Raw genomic sequence first — 12,089 nt, 5'->3', positions numbered from 1 at the left:
ATGTGTAACCTCAATAGAATGCATCTAGTTTGATGTTAGACTTTGAATTGATTAACAACATCAATTACCTTCACAACACATACAAGTTGAGAATTTAAGAATGCTGTATGAATTTTTAAGACCCTAGTAGGCTTAAAACGGTTTCAATTACATTAAGTTTCATTTCTGAAATTAATAAAAAAAATAATCAAATCAATAAAGTCAATGAGCCTTTGGATTGATTTTGCAGCTCAGTTAATTTTTAGGAACCAGCAGGCATGTTCACGAAACTTTCCTAAGATATGGCCTAAGTGTGTTCCTAAGATATGACTTAGGGAAAAAGTTTGGAACATCCTAAGACCAACTTAGGGCACGTCTTAAGATGTAGCTCGACGGTAACATAGGAACGTCTTAAAAAACAAACAAAACAACACAACACAACACAACACAAAACCTAACTGAAAAAAAAAGAAAAGAAAAGAAAAGGAAAAACAGACAGAAAGGATACCCCTCCCCCCCCCCCCCCCCGAAATCAAAATAACTGCATTTTTTGAGGAAATATGTATCAAAACAAAATTGGCTTACCAGCAAAAAATTATTTAAACAACGGTTTCCATTCTTTGAGTGTAAATTAACATTTGATAGTCTTCAAGGAAGAGGGGTTAGGAAGAGTTCGGGGTCCCTCTCCACATAATTTTGTTAAAAAGAACGTACATAATAGAATAAATGACTATGCCCCCCCCCACCCCCCCTTCTCCCGGATTAGAAATTTGAGGTTTGCTGGAAATGCTGGAACTGAAGAAAATATCGCTTTATTTTACAGGTCTTAAAGCTTAAAGCTTCACAACAGTCCCAATATCCCCAAAAACGTGATTTTACAGCCTTGAGATGGTCTTAGGACAAGGTAAGTGATGTCCTAAAGTAAGGACAAAGTTGTAGCGGTTCCTAAATTTAGGAGAGCTTCGAGAAACAGACTTAAGACTAAGACGTATCCTAAGATGTACTTAGGACGCACCATAGTCCTAAGATAGCTTCGTGAACATGCCTGCAGAAAACAGAAAAAAAAATGACCTTAAAGTTTCTCATCAAATGAGCGAATATATGTGAAAAAATAATATAACTCTTACATGTACATTGTCTTTTCATATATGATTTTGATCAAATAAATCATTAAAGATCTAAGATTACCTTATTAATTAATTGTAGATACATTACATTGGTTTCACCGTGTTTTGGTTTATTTACCTTCTGTCTGCACTAACGTGAACATGTTGTGTCTACATTAAAAAAAAACTAAAGAAAAGCGCCAATCTAACTTTAATCCTGCTACTGTTTTCAACTGATACATTTATCATACTTTACCTCTTTGCAATGATCATAAATCGTTTGTGTCAATGTACGAATTTAATACTTCATATTAATATTTCATTTAGACAATTGATTCTCTTGCTCATCTTCAACATGTACTCTGCTTGAACAAGATAAAGGAAATATATCGCATTATGTTTTTACTTTAATCCCCCACTCAAGACTCCCAACAATTAATCCCTCTCCCAGGAAACCCAAATATTCTATAATCCAAACAAAAAGCTGTAATCCTTCTATCATAATCCAAAAAGGCGTGATTTTCTTTTTTGTCATTTTTGTTTGAAGGAATAACTTTGATGTTTTTCTTATGATTAAAGAAGTAATTGCTATATATTACACTTTAAAAATACATAGAATCTCAACGATCATATGCACTTCTCGTTAAAATTGAGTCCTTTTCACACGGAATGTAAGTTTGTGTTATCGATATACATGTACTAAATGCTTCTAAAGTGTGGGTGTGTGTGTGTGTGTGTGTGTGTGTGTGTGTGTGGATAGATAGATAGATACTAAAAGAAAATAATTCTTCAACAAAATAGCTATATACCATGAAAAAAAAAAATCATTTTTTCTCTCTTTTAAAAAACTGAACAAAAATTCGATTAAGTTTTTTTTAATGATTATTTGTATTAATGTGAGCATGAAGTCTATGTGTATTTAGAGGTGTCTTTGTATTAAATTGTTTTTGATACAATTAATCTACTTAGCCTGTACAATGAGTTATTTTGTAGAGGAGGATTAGTGTGTAGATGATAATATCATGATTATCATTTTATAATAAGTGAGAATAGTTTATATTAAATTTTATAATATTAAATATTTTGAATTGAACGGCTTGATATGACTGAAGATCCCACAGGAATCCTAAGGGTGGGGGTAACTCTCAGATTCAATCATTGTATTTTTTTATGTTTTCCATTTCAGGCTTAGAAGGAAAAGAAAGTTTATACAATTCCATTTGTTTAGCCAAAATCTAAGTTAATATGCACGTATTTACATTGCTAGGCATAATATAATGGTATGGCAATATAAGTCAGTTTAACCATTCATTCTTTGATTTGCACCAAGGAAAAATCCCGGTTAACGGACTTTTTGGTATTGTTTCCCTATAAACTAGATAATTACACACTCCGCTTTTTATTTCTTTACGACAATTACTAAGATAACATCATAAATAAAGACCTAGCCCGAGTTATCTGCCCCTCATCTGCAATACTTCGTCACGAGCACTCTTACATTAAGGAGATAAGTATCAATAAGGTTAAAGACTTTTTTGGACCCAGTAAAAATGAGTTCGCCATCTGAAATAAGATGAATAATTTGTTTATTCTTTTCGGTCTATTTGTCTCGACAGGATTTAATTTTTGACATGAATTCGTCAACGTTTTCTTTTCAGTATTTTATAAGTTGTCATTTATTATTCCAAATTCTAGAGCTCGCACTTTACAAAGCCTATTTTAGGCATATAAATTCCTAATTTCCAATTGCCCATTCATATACAAACTGCATTTTTGTCGATAATAAACCAACATCTGTTAACCTCCATGTCAGTTTATTGTATTAACTAAATACGTCATAGAGATAAGGTTTCGCTTCATATGTAGCATAATATGAAATCGGCAGATTCACTATGTACTGTATCCCACACGGAAGTATAACTCGGTAGGATCATAATACGTTTTGAACACCCCCTTTGTTAAAAAACTAGAGCTTAAATTACATAAAAAACTATGTTTTGGGGACTTCTAGCTCATTTTGACATATATATAATTATGTATTTATGGTATCTTACATCTTAATTATGATGATATCGATCCGAAATATCTTGGTATCCGATATACCGGTCTTCTAGATATCGAAGTCCATTAGTAATTTTCAACAAAAAGAATATCAACGGAAAGACACCCTCGCCATGTCGCATGGTTCTATCATATATAGAAGGGTCGTTCAGTATACTACAGTAGTATTATTTATTTGTTGATGTGCAATTTACGTTGTCTAGGAGACTAGGAGTGCGTCTCCACTACCAGGAACATTAACAGAATATCAGAACGTATCGTTTTAGTTTAATTTTTTGTCAAGGGTTCGGCATCTGGATATTTGAAATCGACACAACACACAAAAGAATAGATACTTTTCTCATTATAAAATAAATGTTTGTCTTTCCATATTTTTTTTATTTCAAAGAGCGAAGAAAGAAACACAGCAGGAGATAAAGAAGATATTTTTGGGGATTCAAATGCAATAAATTTTAATTCATTATCAGGAATTTTCAACACAAATGGAATATACATCAAAATGAATTGTTTACGTTTGTACGATAAGTGGTCGACTTGTGTTTTTAATGCACAGTTACTTTCGTTTTCCATACTGTTTCCCATATTCTTACATTTAATCATTTGAATTAAAGATAACAGGTTTAAATTTATATCCCCCCTGACATTCTTTTTATATAATAGTGTTGTGTTGTGCAAGTACTATGCCTAAATAGTAGTCAGGGTTTGATACATAGTGCACGAGCCGGAGGCGAGTGCACTATGTATCAAACCCTGACTACTATTTAGGCATAGTACATGCAAAACACAACACTATTGGTATTATTATGCCGACTGTTAAATATACAGACGTGCTTTGCTAGTAGCTGTGACGTTCGATTGTGGCAATCACCGGAAAAGCAAGCGTTTGTTTGGGGGTTTTTTTCTTCAAATAAATCAATTGATTTGATTGTTTATTTAATCAAAAAGATGTTGTTACAGTACAATAAAAAGTCAACAAAGTTTTCTGTTCTTTTCAAGAATTGAGAGACATTTGACCTTACCGAGAAAATTCGAAATGTTTAGCAGACGAAATCTCATTGAATTATTTTTCTTGTACATTCTTTATCAAGCGTCATTTAAAATAGCGTTTTTGTGATTCTCATGTAGAATTTCTTTGTAAAATGTTCAATCAATTTGTTCAAAAGTTTATAAGAACCTTTAACATTAAAATTATTCTCAATAATGAAGTGTTTTTGGAAAAATGAATAATTTTAATTGCTTGATGTCAGTCTTATATATCTACGTTATATATATATAAATACCGTTAGTGTAAGTAACGGCTAATTTAGCGTAGCGGAAACGCGTTGGGTTTCAAGCTGGTATGATTTTAGCGTCGTGAGTTCGTATCCCGCTGTAGGCGCTTGAAAGATTTTCATTGAAAACATTTGCCGTGCTCTATTTCGGCATAGTATGCTTACGCTATATAAATCCTTTGATACTATGCGAAAATAGATGAGTATTGAATATATAGTGACAAACTGACAGAAGGCATAATAATCAAAGATAGTATGACGTTGTCATTGCATGTTTATACCTTCCCTTACGGGGTCACAAACATGGCAACTAGTGTATGTTTTAAATATTTTAAAGTAGAACGGAAAAATATTTTTTCAATATTTGATTTGGAAATTTCAAATATCTTTAAAATGAACGCAGATATATTTTCCCCCAATATCCTGCATAAATCTACGATATTATCTTTTCAGTAAATTGATTATTTCATTAATTCAGGTTCTAAACTTAAAAAAAAAGTTTACGCTTAGAAATTGAACGGCTATTTGAATTTTTGAGAAAATTAAAAACAAAACAAAACAAAAAACCAGATGGTAGAATTTTGTATGCATAGTAATTTTTACATTTAAGCATAACTTATCATAAATAAACATCAATTTGCACAACTAGTCTGTTGGAGCATTAGATGTTTATTTATAAAATTTTACATACTTCTATAGTATAATAAGTCCTTCATGATCAAAAATTGCAGATCAAAATACAATGTACCATGATCAACGATGGTCTTGTCTAGTACAAAACATCTTTGCATCTTAAAACTTAATTTTCTTGTCTGGTAAACAATGTCGATTTTAAGATTTTAAAAAATGTACTCAAATGTCACTTAACGTTATACCTATGTTGTCAGAGAAAAGAATATAGCGTACAAGTGTACTTTGTTTTACTGAGTACAAAAGTGCAGCGACCGTACATTCAGTACAAACGCACGCAAACTTAAGTACAACGCCTTTGTTAATTTGCAGCACGTGTTAAAAGGTAAAAGTAACGGGTCTTCATTTACTACAGTACTAGACAAGTAATTGTTGTACAAGTGTACTTTGTTTAACATGTTTGAGTACATGTAAAAGAGTATACTGAAAGTACAGAACACCGTGTTTGTTTTTTTCTGTTTTATCAAATATTTCGTATACATGTATATCCGTTTATGATGGCTTTCAAACGACGCTGCACAGATATCGTGCAACACTCAATATGAATAAAAGCATTTAATGTATATTTTGGGGTATCGTTGCGAGGTATTCAATTTGTCTGGACAGCTTGCTGTGTTATAGGACCGACGACATCCAAAAATAAACATTCAATTGAATGAATTCGGTACACTTATATATGTGTGAAAATCAATATTAATTTCAAGTTTATTAATTGATGAATTGTTCTGAAATTTCAATGTCATCTATTTTTACAAGTCTATAAATGCTATTTTTACTAAGGAAGTTATATATAAAGTTCATTTTCACCAAAGAACTATTTAAAACTGGTGACGGATTGGTAAATAACAGTGTTAAAGGAGTCTTATAGCCCCTATGATAAATAAATTGTGCGTGTTATTAATACACGTATAAAAATATAAATTCAAATGCCAAATAAGTAATGAAAGAGAAAAATAGATACACGGGGTGAGACAAACACGTCGAGCTTTTCCCATTATTAACGATCTCCGACCCTCAGCAATATTTGATAACTCTAAATTATCCGGAATTTGTTTTTTCATACCATAAATCTGCCTTCAAAATAGATAAATGTAATTGGTCTTGAAGTGTTAATATTACGCAAATCCATTCAACGAACTGCTTGGGTTAGTGATTCCGCGGAGACCTACTGTCGGTAGAGGTAAAGGGGTACAAGCCATCGGTACAACCCTGTTTTCTTTCTCAACTTGTATGCGCTATTTATTCCATAATATTGATCGTGGCCAAGATTGAAATATATTTCATTATATGGCATTTGATATAGTAAAAGTCGGCTTACGTTATTATTTCTTTTAAAATCCAAAATTGGTTGACGTAAAAGACATCAAAGAAGAGCATTATTTCAGCTGTTATTTAAAAATAACAATATTCAATATCAGCATTTTTATAAATGCCTATTATCAGGTACTTTTTTGAAAACAAAATTACAATATATACTTCAAATTGAGATAAAATTGAAAATCATGAAAACTCTTCGGAGAGAGAAAAAGAGACTAAACGAAAAAGAAAAATACTACTTTTAAGATAGATGCAAAGTTATGATCCTAGAATGCTATTGTATCTTATTTCTATCAACCATGTTTCAATTCTGGTCTAGTCTGGTACAAAAAAACCAACATTTTAATTCTTGCAAATGTACTCCGACTATCACAAAAAATCTCCAAAATGCTAAATTCTTTAGAATTTAGAAAAGGACAAATACAATCTTGTCGCTAAGGAAATTTAAGGGCATGTGGTCTGATCTATATCATTATAATGATACCTATACATTGTAGTATTGTTTTATATCGATTGTATAAACAAACATTAAGTGTGCAAAATACGAGCATATCTTGTCAAATCACGGACGTTGTCTCACCAGATTCGACAAAAGAACCACTTTTTATCATGATGAGACAAAATAACTTATCACAAATAGTTGCCAAATCTATGGAATTCTGACGGGAAAACTATCCGGTTGGTTGACAACCCTAATGTATTCTTGACCCTGGCAACCATCAATACATACAATGTCGGTAACAAACACATTCTGCGCATTGTTTTTCTGCACTTTCCTCTGAAAATAACATTATTTTAAAAAAAAAGAAAAAGGCAGGTATATGAAGGGGGATTTCCGCATTCACGCCTTTTGGGATACATTCTCAAATCAGTACAAACTAGAGTATGATATTTAATGTGCGCGGATCAAGAATGTTTTTCCATGGAGGGGGGATGTGGGTGGGGATCCGACGGTTATTTTAGTTTGCCATGAGGGTCCGAAGCATATTTGTGGTAATTTTATAATGTGATTAAGATAAATTTGAATTTTGCACCGGTGTGTGTGTGTGTGTGTGGGGGGGGGGGGGGGGGGGGGGGGGGGGTTCTGGATCCCCCTTTAACGTGATACTCTTATATACATGCACCTGTGTAAGTTTATAACAGTAAGAATTGAGAGAAATAACTATTAAAATTCAATTGTCATACATTTAAGTTCATTTGTATCTGCATCTATCAATGCAGTAGCGCAGAGAGAGAGAGAGAGAGAGAGAGAGAGAGAGAGAGAGAGAGAGAGAGAGAGAGAGAGAGAGAGAGAGTTATATAGTGCAAATTCAGTGGCGACAATTTTCTTTATCAATAAGAGAAATCTAGCAATTCTTTGCCAGATTTATAAAAAACGGATAAAATCGGTTTTTGACGATCTCGAAATAGAAACCAATTAGTTCAAGTTTGACCGATGATCAGAAGAAAGCAATGGCATTTAGAGGAAACTTGTGAATGACAAAAATAAACTGACAGAATCCAAGTGATCTGAGATATGAACAAAGTGCCAGATATGTCATGAACGGGGATAAATGATTGGATAAGCAGCCATAAATAAATAATTTCAGGTTGATTGTACATGTATTGCAAAGAAAAACATTACCCCCCCCCCCCCCCCCCCCCCAAAAAAAAATAATAATAAATGATAAAGGTAAAAATAATCCCAAAACACATAGACAAAATAAAACAAAACCGTCAAACAAAATAATTAAAAACGTAACAGTCTGAGATTTTTAATGAAACATCGGAGAGAAATAAGACTTACATGTATGAATGTTAATTATTGTTCATAAAGTTTAAATGACATTCATTGATCCTGGAATTAACCGTACGTTGAGTAAAATCATATCTTTAAGGAAACTTACATTTTATATAAGTTAAACGTGATCAAATTGCTGTAAACTGGTAAGATCTCTCTCTCTCTCTCTCTCTCTCTCTCTCTCTCTCTCTCAGTATATATGTGATAACTTAATAAGCACTGTACTAAAGTTATATACTTATATACCTTATATATCTTGTTAAAATTTTGGTTGTTGTGGGCAATCAACAATTTACATAGTTTTCTATTGGCTAACCACCATCATAAAAGACCACACTTAATAATGTGAGCAAGTCCCTCAGTTATAAAGTGTACTACATGTATATTACAGAAGCCAATCTATGGCCCCTGACAATGTTAAATAGCACTAAATACCTACCTTCTTATCGGTCTGGTCAATTCATTATTTATACCATTTTTGGAGGGAGGAAAAACGTCAACAAGAAATAAAAATGGCCATTGATAGGATAAACTATCGACATCTTGTCTACAAAGTCCTTTACGGCGATCTAAGGAAATTTAAAGTCATTGATGTGACAATACAGTTGGATATGTACTTGTAAATCAAAAGAGGCAGCTAATATGATTTCATCTTAAAACAAAAACATTTAACTTCCAAAAATGTAGATCTGATGGGGCTTTCTCAAGTTTCCTGAATAAAAATGGCTCTTACTTATTTTGAATTGTTCAGAGGAAAAAAATTCGAACGCTGTACATTCATTTATGAAAACTAGTGTCGTGAGGAAAACTTGTTTTCAAATTAACTAAAATTATATTTTTGAATATATTGATTTAACAAATTCTTCTTTTAATCCGATGGCATTTTTCAATTTACTTTTCGGAGTAAGTGTTATGTAACATTACATATATTATTTACCTTCTGTCAGGGTTGCTAAAATCTATGTCTTTTATGTTTTGTCATCTATTGCTCTTGTAAGTAAATGATCTGTTAGGTAAATTGTGTAGGTGAAAAAGTTAATAAACAAGGATTTTATTAGATTGCTCAAAGCTAGCTATCCTTTGTGTTCGGATTAAGTATAGTCCGAGTTTCTATCACCTCTAATGTGTTGTCAAATTGTTACGTAATCAATTAGCCATCATCATGCACGCTTCGTATGAACACATGTGCGCTGATGGACTCATTGACAATTAAAAATTGTTAATTAGTAAAAGACACTAGTAATATGTATTACTTTATTAAAAAAAAATAAAAACCAAAATGAAAAAAAACAACAAAACAAAAACGTGCAAATAAATTTAACAAATTCTTGTAAAAGCATATAATTATTAACTAATTTTTTTCTTTTTTTTAATTCAATTCCTAGTATTTGGTAATATGATAATAATGTGGTATTAGCACGATAAAAAGGTGCGACAGGTGTTGCATTAATACTTATATAAACTAACAAAGCAAGGCTTTTCCATTGAATATTTAAAATTTCAACAAAAAAAAAAAATGTTGCTGACTCTGCTGTTTTGGACATCCCTCAGTGTACCCGGTGTGACGTATGGCGGGAACACTATACAGGCAAACAAACGGACAAAGGTTGATTTGATAAAATCGTTAATCTACGACAACACTAAGGCCACGGTTACCCTGGATTCCTCAGCTCTAAAACAACTGATTCATTTGTCTTCAGGTAAATATTTCCGAATTATATTTTGTTCTTTTAAAAAACTATACTGTTCTATACATGTATATATTACATAAAAGAATTTTAAATTGGTATATTTGATAAAATTTAAAATTGGTATATTAAATAGAGCTTATTATCACAAATTTCAATCGGTACAAAAAATCATGTACACTTTATAATTATTCTATTTTTTTTACACGTGTCGATTGTGTGTAATTTTACTTAATTCATAACATTAAATATTTATACAGGTTCGTCCATTCCTCTGCGACGGGTCAGTTTTTCTGTCACCGTTAATTCAAACCAAATTATCAAACTCAAAAATGGACAAATAGTGAAATATAACAAAATCCTGACAAATGACGGAAACGGATATGACGTCAGAACGGGAGTGTTCACGTGTCCTGTGGCGGGAACCTACATGTTTGTTGTCGATTCTATGTCACAACCCGGGACCTGGTTATATTTGAAAGTCAACAAGAACACAGTTGGTAAAATGTACGTGTCTGTGGACCATAAAGATAATCCTTTAATCCAAGTTAGCAAGACAGTCATTGTGAAGCTGAAAGCAGGGGACCATGTCAAAGTTGAAAATGATGGACACAGCGGTAAAATGTACTATGACATGTACTCGGGATTCACAGGAGTCCTCTTGTATTGAACGATATTCTGGACCGTGTTGAATGAATTGAATTGACCCCAAGCTAGCTCAATGACTACTTTTCATGTCTGAACCATTTTGAGACATTTTATTTTACCATTTTATCAATGACAACTTCTTAAATAAAAACTCCAGATCGATGTAGGTTTTATTTAATTTTTTTAATTAACTTGTAGAAATGCTGTAAGATATGAACAAATTAAAATTTATTTAGCAGAACGCTGATTTAAAAGCATTAAATTTACAATATTCGCTTCAAAACCCAGGCCACCTAAGTCGTTTCCTCCTTGGTAAATCGCCACACCATTGTCTAACATCTCCATCCAACTGCTTTATTGGTTTTCTCTATTTTGCTCGTACACCTACACGCAAAGGAGTGTATGTACCTTAAATTCTGTGATTAATTGCCTCTCCAAAGCCCCGCTTGACCTTTTCTTCTTCTTCTCCTTTTTTTCAACGAGCCTCTAATTAATTTCCAGAAAAATAGTAGACTCGCTCTGCTAGCTATGGAGTATCTCGATATAGCACAGTATAACGTCGATTGATTGCACGATATAATTCGTGTTAGGGGTCGTAAATTGTAAGGACCCAGGGTCAAGATTATTTATCTTATTTCTATTGATCACATTAGTCTGTTTGTTTATGGAGGAAAAAGAAAAAAATTCTCAGGCATTCTCTAGTTTTCTTAGAATCTTAAAAACATTAAATGGAGTGTTAAGACCATCGCTTTGAAATATTAAACATGAAATTAAGTTTTTTTAAAGCAGAATTTAATATTAGGAGTTATCATGTTTACTAATTTTTAATGGATTTTCATATTGGAGTTATACCATATATTTTTTTTAAAATACAGATGTGAACCAACATATGCTACAAATAATCTATCATAAAATCAAAGAATATAAAACTAGTTTTATTATTTAGGTTATCAACAAAATCTACATATATTCTACTTTGTGCATAAATATTATCTTGAAACCGATGTCGTTAGTTTTTTTAACAGCTTGGAGGCTTCTTTTCTCTGATTACAGATACAACCTTTCCATCAAGCCAGCTGTTTATGGGCCATCCAGCTCTTAATATGTATGATTGTTGCGCCTAAAACTTTAATAAATGACAATGTTTTGACAAATTAAGTGGGATGAATATGTTAGTGGTCCCTTTTAGACCAAAATGTCCTCCTGAAAAGGAAGAGCTCTGCACTGTTAAGATATAGAAGTCAGAATATTCAAATGTTGAAGCCGAAAAGGTCTGATTTTTTCTTCACTTGATAGAGATTTAAGGCAGACCTTAATATGTAAAACTTGTTGACAGCCCAGCCTACTGTTACACAAACACAGCGCAAATTTGCATTGGATAAGTCAAAATATTTGAACATTTGTAGATATTTTTAACACAATATGCAGACGATTTCCAGATTATTTCTTGGCAATCGCAGTTTGTTTGATGAAGGTACATATTTTTGCCGAGTTTTGTTCCGATTAATTACATGCATTTATTTGCCCTATTGCATTTCCATCTGTCGAT

Source organism: Magallana gigas, chromosome 10 (genome assembly GCF_963853765.1).
Source record: "Magallana gigas chromosome 10, xbMagGiga1.1, whole genome shotgun sequence".
NCBI classification, from domain to species: Eukaryota; Metazoa; Mollusca; class Bivalvia; order Ostreida; family Ostreidae; genus Magallana; species Magallana gigas.
The sequence above is the reverse complement of the archived record's forward strand: the minus strand, read 5'-3'. Positions refer to the sequence as shown.